We start from the raw sequence: 15,476 nt of genomic DNA, 5'->3' as shown, positions 1-15,476 counted from the left end.
CTATTGATAAGAGAGCCGGACCAACAGGGGTTTAATAAAGCTTGGCACATTTTCAAATGGGTTGATGTATAGCTTTCTGGGGATACACAGCATGCAGAGAAGGTGTTATTGAAATTCAGCACTTTCCATGTTTCCTTTCTTAGAAAATGTTTCCTGAGATACATAATAAGTCAAGATGAAATATTGGAAATATAGAAATTGGGGTTTTACTGACGTAGCTAGGAGTTCTGACCCCATATTTGTAGTTTTTAAAATGAAAAAAAGGTGTCACAGTGGCCAGGAAGTCATTGTGTTTGTTCCCTAGTCTGTGATGAGTTTGTGCACTTGCCCCTTGGTTCACCTTGCCTCATTGTCCCACAAAACTGGTTCAGACCAGAATGAATAGCTGTGTAATATGTGTACGAGACTGCATGTGTGTGTGTGTGAGAGAGAGTAGTGACATATTCAGGGTTAAGAGGGACATTAGTGAAAAGTGATTTTGACACTCCATCAGGGAAAGAAATTTCAGAGTCCTTCACCTTGGTCATTCATCTCTATCTGTACATCCGTCCTTCACTCATTCAGTCTTGTCTTTGCTCTCTACATTCTTGCATGAGCATCTATTTAGTTCTCTAACAGGGTTATTTTAAAGTGCTATCTAATACTAGTCATAGTGTCGTGAAGTAAACATCACTGCAGGAATGACCGTAAAAACCCTCCACTGGTTGAAAAGATATTGAACTGTTTTTAATGACTACGTTTGTTTATATTTTATTCATCAAAATTCATTTACAGCTCACTTACCTTTAAGGTCAATACATTATGTGATGCATGTTGAACAAAGGCAGCAATTACGTGTAAGTTATTATTATATAACGTAATAATTCATTATTTGTGGGGTAGTGATGAGAAAAATAAACTTATTGTCTAGACTGGAAAGACCTAAATAAAAAATGGTTTAAACAAGACAACTGTGGTAAAGAAACCATATTAAAACCTGTTTAATATGAAAAATCTATCACTTTAAATTCATGAAATGACAACATGTCCTCACAAAAAGAAACCACAACCAGATACAAGTCATGGTTACATTTCTGCTAACCACACATATAGATGTATATTTGACCAATAAACCTGCAAAGTCTAACTACAGAGGCAGGTCAGGGACAGTTAGGGGACATCCAAAGTTGCAGACCTTCACTCGGGAGTCTGAGGTTTGAGTCCTCACTGCATCCCTCATCATTTTTAGTAGTATTTATTATATAAGGAGTTGGTAAACAGATGAATTCACATTTCACAAGGAAAACTGTTCACATCATTTTCAGCTGCTGTCAGGACAAGACCATACCCCCATCAGCAGCTAAATAAATATGCTCGCCGCTTCCGTCTTTAAGGGCGGAAATATCGACCTCATGTCATGTTTTTCTGGTGAGGATGAACACAAGGACAAAAAAGTTGATTTTAAGATATGAATAACACGGTAGAAACAGGACTGGTTTTCTTATTACAAAGAAAGCTGAGGTCGATGCACTTTGAGCAGAACTTGAAAGGACGTGGAGTTGCTCGAGTACTTACCACTGCTTGCTTCTTTTACTTGGATGTTTCCCAAAAACAGTGAGCAGCATAGGGATTGTGGAGATTGCAGAATTTGAGGTCACAGTTTTAGCAACAACACACCATGGTCTTGCAATCAGTGACCTAGTATGAGGAATGTGTTCAAAGGGATGTTATAATAAAGAGCATTTGAAGCTTATTTCACTGGTTTAAAGTTAGTAGATGGAACAATAAAGTGAGAACACAAATAAATGCCTGGAAGGCCTCCGTGTTCCACAGAAGGACGGCACATCTCTTCATATTTTTGGTTTATAAATACTTGAAAATAGTAAACCATCATCTTCAGCCACCAAATGTTTGCTTGTCAAAAAAAACGCTGCTGTGTTATTATAATTTCACATCACTGCATAATGTTTTGTTGAAGAGCATGCATAGTATACAAAGTAGCATGTGTGTGACCAGAACTATAATGGAAATTGATTTATCATGCTATACAAACACACAGCATAGATAAATGATAAAGAGGATTCACAGTGGATATTTTTCAGGAGGGGATTCACTTCTGTCCTGTAACAGACATATTAATCAGCTCAGGAGCGAGAGTGACAGCGTGATAGTTTCATGAATTAATAAGGCTCTTGCTGTACAACAAAGCCTTCCGGTTAATCCAAATAAGGCCATAACTCAGTTGCATTTGTTTGCAAAAAAAAGTCCCATATGCGCTACACGCTTTCCACACAAACACGCAGAAAGAAGCCATCACTGCTCTATTGCAGCATTTTTCATAGAGAAGATAGCACAGTGTTAATACTTATTATTCAGAAACAGTGGGGAGGTGTCGAGCTCAGCAGTCTGCCCATTTTTTAATAAACAGCACACTGCTGAGCTAAATCATATCAGAGCTGTGTGTGTGTGTGTCTGTCGGTGAGTGTGTTTGCTTGAAAGCAACAAACAGCAAGCAAGAACAAAATAATTCATGTTTTTAATATGTAAAGTGAAATCATTAAATTCCATAATTGGATTTATGTCTTTGTGGATTAAGAATATTAATCATCTTTAATTTGTACATACTGAACCTTGAGTACAAAGTTGCTTGTGCTACAGGGAGGAACAGCAAGAACAAACTGATGAAATACTTCATTTGCATTGTTCGCACAGACAGGAGCACTGAGCTGCACTCTACAAAGGAGAGGGGGGGGGGGGGGGGGGGGGGGGAAGTAAAATTCTGAACATATTCAGTTTTAACTTTTATCAACCTAAAAAGACCTTTCTTTCTATACCTACCTTTCGTTTTTTTTTTTTTGGTATATTCTCAAAAACATGTTGTTTGGATGTTTGACCTTCACTACATGCACCTCTCCCGACTCAATGATCTGCTTAAGGGGGAAAAGTTTCTCTGTGCTGACTGAGCTGATACAACAGAGTGTACATTTTAGAGAAAAAGTTTGGATGAACCTCTGCAGCTGCTTTTATATTTTGCAAGTGTCTCATACGTAACTGAAGCTGACATCACAGGAGCTTGATCAAATCAATGTCACTAACAATTGTAGCTGTCAGAGCAAAGGCAAATCGTCAACTGCAGACAGCCATATGCAGGAATGTATTATCGAACTTACTATTTTCAGCAGGTTGCTATGCTAGCTCTTAGGTAAATGTGATAGTTCCAATTGTGAATGAAATGCATGTTAAACAATAGCAGATCTTCATACCAACAGTTCGTGAAAATAGAGTCCAGCATTTAACCTTCTGAACTGAACAATATTTAATACATGTCTGCATTGCTTACACCAACTGCTTTTAGAAATCCACCTCACGCTACATACTGACCAGCACTAAACCACAGACAGACATAGTTAGCGGCTAGCTGGTAAGTATAGTGAAGAATTAATAAGCTGGACATTTCTCTCAGGAGTTAGTGAAGTTCATGGTTACACCTAGGGTTAAAGATAGAGTTAGGAAGGTCACAGAGTTATTGTCATGTGCAGTACGGAAATAGGACCCAAATGCAGACCAAAGTAACGTTTAAACAAAGGTGAGCTTTAATGAAAGCCAAAAACAGTCCAGAGGACAAAAAATAACTAAACTCAACTAAGATCAGAACAGATCAAAACCACAAAGTACAAACAAAAGGAAATCAAAAACCAACAAACCAAGGAGATCTAATCCAGGGGAGGACGGGAGGAATACGGAGGACGACAGGACGGAAGAAGGCCAGGTAAGCTGAAGAACACGGCACGGGGAATGACAAACACAATGATCCGACAAAGACAAAGGGGAGCATGAGACTTAAATAGGGAAGAGACAGCACAGGTGAAGACAATTAGGGAGGAGCTGGTAATCAGAGGGAGGAGGAACAGAAGGAGAGAGGGGAGGAGCAGAGAAAGACAAGAGGAGAAGCGAAGAAAGAAGATGACAGGAGGGAGAGAGAGGAAGAGGAAGAAGAGAGGGAAGGACTGAGGAGGAGCAGAGAAAGAGGAGGGAGGAAGAGAAGGAGAGAGGGAAGGACTGAGGAGAAAAGAGGACAAACACTGGAAACTAAATAACAAAATAAACAATAAAACAACAAAACAAGGAGCCAAAACCCTGGCTCATGACAGTTATGGCTCTAAGTTTATTACATTCGGCTCACTGAGACCATTACAGAAATGTCTCACTTGAGGGTCTAAGCCTCCTGACGGCCGAGAACCTAACCCTAGCTCTGCATTAGTGTTAGGGTTAGGGTTACAGTTAGGGTTAGGGTAAGGGTTAGACTTAGGAAGGTCACAGAGTTGTGGTTCAAAGTTTATTATGTTTGCGTCACGATGGCCGAGAACCTAGTAAGCCGAATGTAATAAACTTTGAACCACAACTCGGTGACCTTCCTAAGTCTAACCCTAACCGTAGCTGTAACCCTAACTCTAATCATATTTCTGTTTTTTTCGCTTTTTGTTTTGTTTGTGTTTTAGTAGTAAATATGGAAAATGAAGAGAAAAAAAAGCCTTCATATATCCTGTTCATAGCAGCTGAAGACACTGCTGAATGAAAAAAAGCTGTAAACACTGAAATATTTAAGGGTATTTAATATTCATGATCAAAAGTGCAAATTAAATCTTACACAACTTCTTAAAAGGTGACACAGTCAGCAACCAAATCATTATTATCAATCCACACAGACTTGGGTGATGGATTATTATTATTATTATTATTATTATTAATAATCAAGTGTTCAGTGTTATCAGCAAGATAAACAAACATGCACCATCTAAAGCTAAAGCTGTGTGAAACCTCCAGTGATTCAATGTATGTGGGGTCAAATTTCAAGTGATGTTTGTTGTTTTTCTAATAAGTAATTCTCTTTGTTTCCACCACACAGAGAATTTGTTTCCACAGAATTCAAACATAATGGAGAATGCAGACAGAAAAAAAAACATACTGATGTGAACACAAATATAATATTACACCATGCATTAATAACTTTTCGAGCAAGCTACAGCTCCATAACACGTTTTTGAAAAAATATATTAGCAATATTAGCAGATGTTGGCTGAATGACATGACAGCTTAGAGTCAGGTTTTGACCACAATATGTAACCTTAACAATCATTTCACATAAACTCCATGGCAACAGCATAAAAGCTGGAATCCTGCAATCACAAGCAGGGGGTCTCTTTACAGAGACAGCAGCATTTAGTCAGCTCACAGAGGATGTGACATGATAGTCCCCCCTGGTCTCCAACATCTGCTTAATACTGACCCATGTCCCGGTGCACTGGCAGCAGCCGCTGCCGTAACATCTGTTTAAAGGTGACCCTGACCCCTGTGTAGTACCTTTGTGTAGAGTTGTACCATTCTCTTGACATAGATCATTACCTCTGGCCAAACCAGAGGGGGTAGTGTTTGTGAACAGATAAGCATGTGCAGGAGGAGCTCAGAAAAAAACAAAACAAAGCACATGGTTTATTGTGACCTTTTTGCAACCTCTGATAGAAAAGTGACAACTTTTTCAAGCCAAGCCATCTTCACTCTCACAGCTGGGTGGTGTCTGTCTGCTACATGTCTATGAGTTTTAAGTTTTACGAACTTCAAGGATATGTATAGTTTTTCTTTTGGCACAAAAATAGAATATATTTATTTTCCCTTTGTTATAAATTTTCAAAAACCTCAATACAAACTTTATAAGACTGCAATAGGGAAAATCTGACATGACCAGAATGATCAGTTGATTAAACTTATAAAGTTGGGTTAATTGGGTAAATTCTTACCAGCCCTCAACATGTGATCAGTTCACATGATAATCAATAGAGCTATAAATGAGCCAGTTGTTTAAAAACATGTAACCGAATCAATAATAGCTCAATGTATACATGTACACAATACAAATACAGCAATTCAAACAAATACAAACTCTAAACTTTTATCCAGAAGAAAGTAGTTTGTGCTATTTTTTCAATAAAAATCTGTTTTTGTCTAGTTTTTGGCATCAAAACTACCTGATTAGGTATCTTAAAGTAAACTTCTTATAACTTTAATCACTACTGTCCTTTCTTGGTGAGGCTGGGCTGCAATTCTGACATAAATGTCAAAGTACAAAGTTCAGTTAGAATGGCTTATGCTCTCATATTAGAGATAAGAACAAAGGGGGAGAGAGCCAAAGATAAGAAAGTACTACTGCCAAAGCAGAAGAGGCAATGCTTTTTGGTTTGTATTATACTTGCAGCAATTACATAGGACAAGCTGCCAGAGCTTATGCTAAGTGGTGCATGTTTGTCTGTGTGTTTATCTGCACTGGCTGTGCATGAAATACAAACAAAAATGCAAGGAGTGTAATCTGTTCTAATGAACTATGATAACTGTGCAGACATTTAATGAGGCAGCTCCATTCACACTACCAAAGTGCGCGCACACACACACACACACACACACACACACTCACACCATAACTACTGTGCTTTCTCATCATTTGGAGCTGTGCCCTAAAATGCTCAGTCTAGAATGGACAGACCCGAGGCCTTTTATATCCTCCATTAGCTGTGCAGCAGATATAAATTAGCAGTATCACTGCAACCATGGCAGCATCCAGCCAAAGGCGAACTAATGCTTTGCAATCCTCCATAAAGCTCACATTCCACCATGATATACTTCTACTACACTGGGGTCTCACATAAAATGAGCTTCTTTGGACAGCCATACACTGATGTTTGGCTCTGTGCTGTTATTACTTTAGATGTGAAACAGCACAGCTGCTATTAGTTTCATGTCCAGACTGTCAGCTTTAATGGATATGTTCTCCCACATGAAATGAGCAGTTGGAAAACTTCTGCCACATGTTGTAAACTTTGCACTGTGCCAGTTTAAAAGTGTTTCCCCCCCCTGTCATCGCTTTTTAACTTGTTAAAATAACAGAGGATTCCATATAGCTGGTGCTGCAGTGGATGCCAATTTGTCAGTGTCAGCTCCCTATAGAAACACACATACGAAACGCAATGAGAGAGATGACATGTGACCACTGGGATATCTTTCTGCTCAGAAGTCTCACAATTTTTTTTGGATAAGTGAAACAGGAACAACTGTTTGCAATTTTCATCTTATCCAAATGTTTCCCAATGTTTGAGACACAAAAGCAACACCACAGTTATCAGCCAATAGCACACACCCACTCACTAATGTCTTATTCTTTGCTCGCTGTTGCATTCAGAAGGAGCCGTTCAGTGTTTGCTCAGTGGGTAAGCTAACCTATGTTACTATCTAGTAATCTTACAAACTGTAATGCCTATTAAAGATTATCCTATGCTTGTTTGCTTATATTTGTAGCTCAAAATCTCAGAAATAACACATGCCACATCAATAAATGATCTAAATTGGTTTGTACACTCGCTATCTGTAACCCAAACTGTGAAAGATGTGCATCTAATACTCCCGTCCCTTGTATTCAGACTCTTTATTCTTTTGTTGCCAGCTGTAGCATCTAATGTTTTTGTGTTTTGAGACTGACAAGTACAATAAGGATATAGGCTCAGCCATGTGAAGGCCAATGACACCTGCTAGTAAAGATAACGCAATCTTTAAAGTACTTTACTGTTGTGAAAGTTGTCTATGTATTCCAGCATGCTGAAACGCTGAGCCTGTAAAAGGTCTTGGCTGGCGGTCACCTGGCCGATCACCCCTGGTCTGTGGCTTGAACTTCACAAAAGCCAAAGAGGTGCTGCTTGAGGATCTCTGTGGCTCATGTGGGGAAAATTCCTTCAAAGTAAAGCTGGTCAACATCAAAGTATTTTTTTCTCTCTCTGATGGCATCTTAAAGCAAATAGTTCTGTGTGTGTGTATGTGTGTGTTGGTGCTACAAGGTTGTGACTACACATGGTCAGCACAATTACTGAACATCAAAGGCTACTAAGATCTCCTCTGTCAACCTCCAAAGTGAATCACCCTGCAAGGTAAATGGAAACGCTGCAGAGGAGGGAGGAGAGACTGCAGGATGAAGAGGAAAATGAAGATGAGTCTAAGGGTCGAAAGCAGTTGAAGGAAAGATTAGGATTGATAGATGGGATGGAACAAAACGTGGCTCTAACTGAAAGGACTGAAAGAAGGAAGAGTGGATATGTGGGCTGGTGCATCCGCATCATAAAGAACAGAAATGTATTTGCATACGGAGTGACGGATACCTTCAAGACAGCTCCAGCTCTCACAGCTGGCAGACTGACAGTGCTGGGCAGGTGTGAGGCTCAGCACGGTGACACATTCAAAAAGTGACACTTAACGAGAGTTGTGTGTGTATATGTATGTGTGTGTGCAGGGGGCACTCTTCATCTTCAACAGCCAGCCGTCAAAAACAGAGACAAACTGTGTCAGATTTCTTTTCAGCCATGTTTCTAATTGTCTTTTCTCTCCCAAAGTAAAACCAATAAAGTGCTGCACTGACTGAAAACTGAACAAAAGCTGTCATATCAGATTTTCACAACTATCAAATCTTAAGCCAGGTTTCTATCACCTTGTTTTATTGCACGTTTTGAATCAGCAGGAAAGTGAAATGGAAATGCCACAATTTGAAACATTTCCTCTAATTTGCAAAAAAGAAAAGAAAAAGTTTCTGTGTTCTCTTGCGGTTGTTTCTGACTTGTGTGGAAAAGTTGATGTGCGAGCAGGTAACTGCTGCTTGATGATAAGTTCTATAAAGCAGTTTTATAGAACTAGAAGACAACAAACAAATGATGTGTGCATGATTCTAACCATTCATATTAGTAATGTTGAACATTTTTATGTCACTAAAATTTGTTTTAGTCTACAATATGATTTATAACACAAAATGTCAGGTTAAGTATAGCCTACTGCAACCAGACTGGTACCTGGATCCGGACAGGTAGAGCATGCATGGACAGCATCATCTCCAGACATTTCATCAAGTCTATCGGCCAATGCTAGCAAGGCCACTGGACAAAAGTGGAAGGTGTTCTACCAAGATCAGTAGGATAGAGTGACCTGTGGAAGATGCCACAGGCAAGCTTCCTTATTCGAGCCGCGTATGACACCCTTCCAAGTCCAGCAAACCTGGCAGGAGAGTCAAACACAGCCCTGGGGAACCTCTGTCACATCCTGTCTGGCTGCCGGACGGCCTTGGCTCAGGGTCAGTAGACTGGTAAATATCTGTGTTGGCTGGATGCTGCAAAAGTCCACAGGTATGTAGATGTATGGGGGTAAAGTTGTTTCAGAAAACTATATAAGGGTAGTTTGTATATTCAGGTTTGTTTAGTTTCTGTAATTTTTCAAATTTTCGTGGGAGTGGTCTGCGAAGCTTAGTTGTTATACCTCCAGATCTACATGCAAAGGGAGCAGCAGCTAAATGCAGTGAGCGTTAATGAAAAAAATACATACACAGTCTGTAAGTCTGTAAGTCAAAGTAAGTAAAAATGTATATAATTTAAAAATCGTACAATTTCATGAAATAAATACTGGATACAGACGTTATTGACTTTACCTGTGATGCTCCAACTGGTTCACCGTCGTTGGCCATCTTTGAATTTGGAGCATGCGCATTTGGGAAAATTGTGATTTGATTACTTTCCCCTGTGACCTGCCAGTGACATCAGAGACATCATTTCAATGCTTTTCTACTCACACCCACATGACTTTTTCACAAGACTGTGCACACACAGCTTGTAGATTCATACTCACATAAAAAAACAATCCTAACCTGAACAATTTCTCAGACTCACGGCTGCAGTCAGGCAGACAGCAGTATTTAATGTACAACACTTTTATAGGTTAGAATCATACGCACATCTTTTTGATGGTTGTCTTAATAGGCTGGCCTAAATTGTTTGAGCTGACCATGATCTCCAATCAAAATGTCCTATGTGAACATGTTGTTGGTTTCCAGGCCATATGGTGGGCTATTCCTCCTCATAAAACACTCTCACGCTGTCAAACTTAAGCGAACTTATCAATCAACATGACTTCTTATTTCCCATATTGCTTTATTTACTTCGCATTTCAGTGGTGACAACAAAGTTGCATTTGCTGCTGCACAGAATGGCATGATAAGTGGAATTGTGCTAGGAATATTGTGATTTTTCAGTTTAATATAACATGCCTCTACAGTGTTTTGCTCGGGCCCTGTTTGAATGTCAGGTTATTATGAAATCATTTTGTGAGTTGGAGGTCACTCATGATTCATTATTCATGTTTGAAAGCATGTTAAGGCACAATCACCATTTGTTTGCTTTTTTGTGAAAAGAATACTGAATAAATAGCTCAGATACTTCCATACTCTTTTTGCTGAGACACATATGCAAACCACAAATGAATTATTTATTACAATAAGAAAAACAACTGAGAGCAAGACAAGGAAATTAGGTGAAGAAATCTTGTATTTGGAGCAAATCTAAACTGTACTTGTAAGGCTTTTATGTTTATAAATGTGTTTGAACAGTATTGAAGAGATGAATGTGATTCATTAAAAATCACTTTAACATTACATTTAGGGCGTGAAAAAAACAGGAGTACTAGAAATAAAAAACTTTCAACAAATATAGAAAAGTTTGAAGATCATTTTCGAAGGAATTCTGACTCTGAAAATTGTTGGCTGCTGAGCGTTCCTGACAGTAAGGATGGATGGATGAATAACATTTATTTTTTCTTGGTTTGGTCTTCCTTGATCTTCCCCCGTCCCTCCTCACAAAACTGCTCTGATTGATTGAGTTGTAATTGAGTTTCTCACTGACCCCTCACTTTTCATCAGGAGGAGACTCATACCTCAGCTGCACAAATACACCTCTCTCCAGGCTGTGTTTATTCCTGACAGATGGGCTGATTGCAGCTGCTTTTCTCAGTCTAACGTGACATCTTATTGCCATTACTTAATTCCCCCCCTCAGTCATCATCGTCTGACTCTCCCTCCCCTGTCTTTCAGGCTCAGTTGCTTCCACACTATCTCTCAGTTTCCTCTTTTTCATGTATCCATATATCCCTCTTCATGTGCTCCATCTACCCCCACATTTATGCATGTTCTTGACTCTTTCGGTACAAATGAGAGTAAGGATTTAAAGGATTTTTATTTTACCACCTCCTCACAGAGACATATCCCCAGCCAATACCATTAATCTGACCACAAGTGCTAATACGCTAAAGGCTTTCACAAGCAAATACATACATATTGTTATTATTGCGATATAATACTATGCATGCTAAAGAGTCAGTTTTTGTCAATACATTTTAAAAGGTGTAGCTCTTTGAATATTATATTCTTTACTGTTACATCACTGTGTTATTGTGGAGACAGCTGAAAACTGCATCGCACCACCATGGAGTGCAGATAGAGAGCAGAAACACGACATGAATTATTCTTGTTAATAAAAATTCATGAACATGTGTCTGGGCATGTGTTTGCTGATGTTTTTGCAAATGTGTTTGTACATGGATCCTCGTGAGGACAAATTCAGAAAGAGGCAGAGGCTCTTTCCAAAGAGGCAGTGTATATATGTACAGTATATCATAAGTGCTTCTCTCTCAGTTCTGAAACAGCGTGGGACTATAAGAAGCTTCCAGGAGAAGAAGAATGATGACTGGAAAAAATAGCATCAGGCTTATACGGGTGTTTTTGGCAACTATTTATTCAACAATTTTCATTTCATACATACGAACCTCTAAATTAATTATAATAAATCCCACAGACAATGGGAGAGAAACCCCCTCCATTATGGTGCTATATTGACAAATCAAGCTATCTCAGTACAGCTTGATATGAAACCCCCTTTATTTCACCAAAGTACATCAGCTGAACTAACATGTCTAGCTCTAATCCTGATCTTAACTGTGAATATTTTGTATTTAGTGAGTGATAGTCCCTTAACAACACCTCCCATCTACAGACTGATATACACAAAGGTGTGTTGCTACAAGAAAAAAAAAACATGATGATAGAGGATAGAAGCATTGATTGACTGCTTACACAGCATAAAGCCAAACTTAGACTCTGTTAAAACACACTTTCTATCATTCTCAAAACTTGTGATTATATGCAGCATATTCCTAAATCTCAGCGTTTCAAGTCAGTGATCATATTTCTAAAGTCCTCAATGACAGCAAGGTGACAGAATTACTGAAGAATCACTGAATCATTTTTATTAACATTGTGATAATTTTTAAACTCAACAAATACATGGTGTCAGCACACAGGGACTATAGCAGAGTGAGAGGTGCTCACACACAGTCACACAGTCCCCATATATTTAAGACAAACCAAAACAATCTAAATGAAATATATTCCTGAGATGCAAAAATAAAATAAAAGATATAATAATAATTATAATAATAATAAAAAAAAAACACACACACACACATCACTACATGCGATTGTGTCACATGTTGTTGTCATCACTGTGACAATATGGAGATTGGGCTGATTGATTCTAGTGTCAATATTGCAGAGGAACAAAGAAGTGCACTGAAGCAGAACTGTACAGCAAAGACACATGAAGGGTCAGAGGAGGAGAGATAAGACAGGAACAGGATATGTCATGTTATCATCGCTGCTGTGGAGTTAAAACAAAATGTAAACTAGGCTCAAAAAAATATTAATATGTGAGACTTGTTATAACTCGAAGTTGTTTTTGTGTTAATATCCATCCCTTTAACATCAGGAGATAATATTTTTAGTTATTATAGACCTCTAATTTCCTCTAACCGATGAAGTGTGTGTGTGCATGGGGCAACTGCCTGTGCAGTCTGGCACAAAAGGCTGTTGCAGGATAAATAGACAATGCAGTACCAGCAAGTAGAGTTTGGCCAAGTCTCAATAATCAACATCAGCTTGTCTAATCCCTCTTTAAAAGAAGCAGGCAGGCAGAATGAATGGCTTCCCAAGAAGCTGCTATTCTGTGAGGGGACAATACGTGAATTCACATTAGTGCACTTAGCGAACACAACTTGAACTATGAAAAACTTTAATGTTGCAATGTTAAGCTGCCATCAGGTGACAAGACGTTTGCCGTGAGGCGAGCTGCAAGGCCTGCAGTGGCCAAGCACGGTGCAGGTCTTCAAAATGTGCACAAGGACAATATTCAAAAGTTGTTTGCAACGGTGTGCGATATATGATGAATTTCTATAAAGTGGAAATCCTGGCAGTTGCCGTTCAGAACAGATGGCAATGATAAAAAAATCAACCTGGGTGCGTGAAACTCAAGTATAAGCTTATAGCTGCATCCACAAAGAATCAGCAATGACAGCATGACAGCAACTAGGACAGAGGCCCAGGTATGGTAGATGGCATACCCAATTTAAAACATTATATAAGTCTTATTGTACAATGACAATAGAGATTTCATTCTAATTCCCAACCATATTCCCAATAACAAACATGGCTGATTATGGATGACTGGACATTATTTTTGGACAAAAAATAAAATGTGATCAGAGCTTGAAGTCTTAACAATTTATTATGCAATTTCCTTTTATAGTTTTTGTTCCAATCACCTCAGAATGACCGTGGCAATGTGTAATGTGTAATATTTGTGTGGTTTATTTTGCAGTCCTGTCTTTATGTTGGACTTTTGTGATCCACATAAATGCAGTGCAGTGCTCAGTGCCAAACCAAAGGGAACTCTTTCGCTTTGTGGGCTCTACTGCACTGCCCATTGTAAAACACTGGCACAATGATTACTGCTGCAGGTTTAAACAAAAATTCTACAAAACAATACTGGTATAAATCACCCATTCATCTAACCACTACACGCTACGATATGCAATTTATGTGCATTTAACCTTTGAAAGAATTATATTCAAACAGGCACCACAGTATACATGAAGGTGTTCTTTGTGATTTTTCACAGGTCTGTCTGAGCCTCTGCCAACATGAAAACTGTTGGAAAATTATGTGCAATTTCATGCCAACATCACTGCCAGTACTGCACTGCTTCATCTGCATAAATGCACCACCTCAGCTGCACCGCTCGCACCTTCAGCTGAAGAAAAGTAGATTTGTTTGGAGCCAGAAAATTAGAGACACGCACAATCCCAGAAAATGGACTCATGCCCAATGAAAATGGGACCGCAACAACGTTAGTGCCATTACTGTCCTGCTGCCAGGAAGAAATTAGAGGCCCACAATGAAGTGAATATTAATCAAATCAGTATGTGTTGAAAATCAAAAGAGGCAACATGTTTAAAGCTTATAGTTTCACCTGACAACAACAAATAAACACAGTGAAGACTGAGAGACTAATGATGTCACAGGGCTACAGTTGAGTCTGTCATTGTACAATAGTGCATGGTGGTATGTGCCAAGCTGTCAAAATAAGAATTGAAAAAACAAGATTCAGGTTTGGTCTAACTGTTATAAAAAGCCATTTGCAACAAATTAGCTCATTACTGACATGTCAAATTAAATATTTACATGTGAAAAAAAAACAAAAACACAGTTTACCAATTACTAAGAAAGATCCATCAAACTGGTCTGAGTGAGTGCATAATTCAGGAAATGGCACCTGTTCTAAATGCCAACATCACTGCACACCCCGTGAATTCTGAGTGTTCATTTGAAAACAAAACAAACTAAAAGGTTCCTCTGACGTCAGGATCAACCAATCATTCATCTGCCACTATGATGTAAAGCAACGCAAAATGTGATTGACACCATCAGTGATTTAAGACATAATGTTTTAAAAAAGTAAACAAAAATCAAATAAATCATTGTGATACTTCTACACAAACATAATACAAATGCTTTTTTCTAAAGACCAGAGTCAGGCTAGAACACTTTAGTCTGGATCTACAGAAGGTTTTCTGGTGACTCTGTAAATAGTGGTATGCTTTTTGAAGTGCACTAAAAGTGTGAAATATTACAATTGTGGCATTTTGAAAAAGAAATGATTACTATATATAAAATGTAGCATACAACCTACATCCTCTATCAGGGGTGACAATGGGAAAACTGATTCGACCGACCTAATGTTTCCCATCACTCCAGCTTACTTTCTAACCTTATTTGCATAATGTTGTAAACTGGTCAACAAATTAGAGACAGCTGGGCCCACTATTTTATTGCCCTTGGTAACAATTTGCCCCTTATGTAGTAGATTAGTGCCTTTAAGTCTTAAGGTGTTTATCATTCTTTCACAGGAGAGTAAATCAGCCAAACTAATGAGAAAGAAACCAAAGTTGTTACAAGGTTACATTGTATTTTAATGATTTGGTTTCTTGTACTTCTGTACACATCCATATGTTTTTGTTCCAGATTTGCTTCAGTGAGTTGTGTATTTTTTTTACATTTCTTTTTAAAATTATTTTTACAACACGAAATCCTTCAGATGTGCAGCGCACATGCCACAAACACAAGAAGCCAATGTTCTCCATAGTTACGTTACAAATATACTTTATCCTTGTGGTTCTCTCCTAAATAATAACCTTAATAATAAATTAACCATAAAAAGAACCAAACAAAAACATGCTAATGTGTATTACCAAAATTTAGT

Source organism: Parambassis ranga, chromosome 14 (genome assembly GCF_900634625.1).
Source record: "Parambassis ranga chromosome 14, fParRan2.1, whole genome shotgun sequence".
NCBI lineage: Eukaryota > Metazoa > Chordata > Actinopteri > Ambassidae > Parambassis > Parambassis ranga.
Note: the sequence above shows the minus strand (reverse complement) of the source record.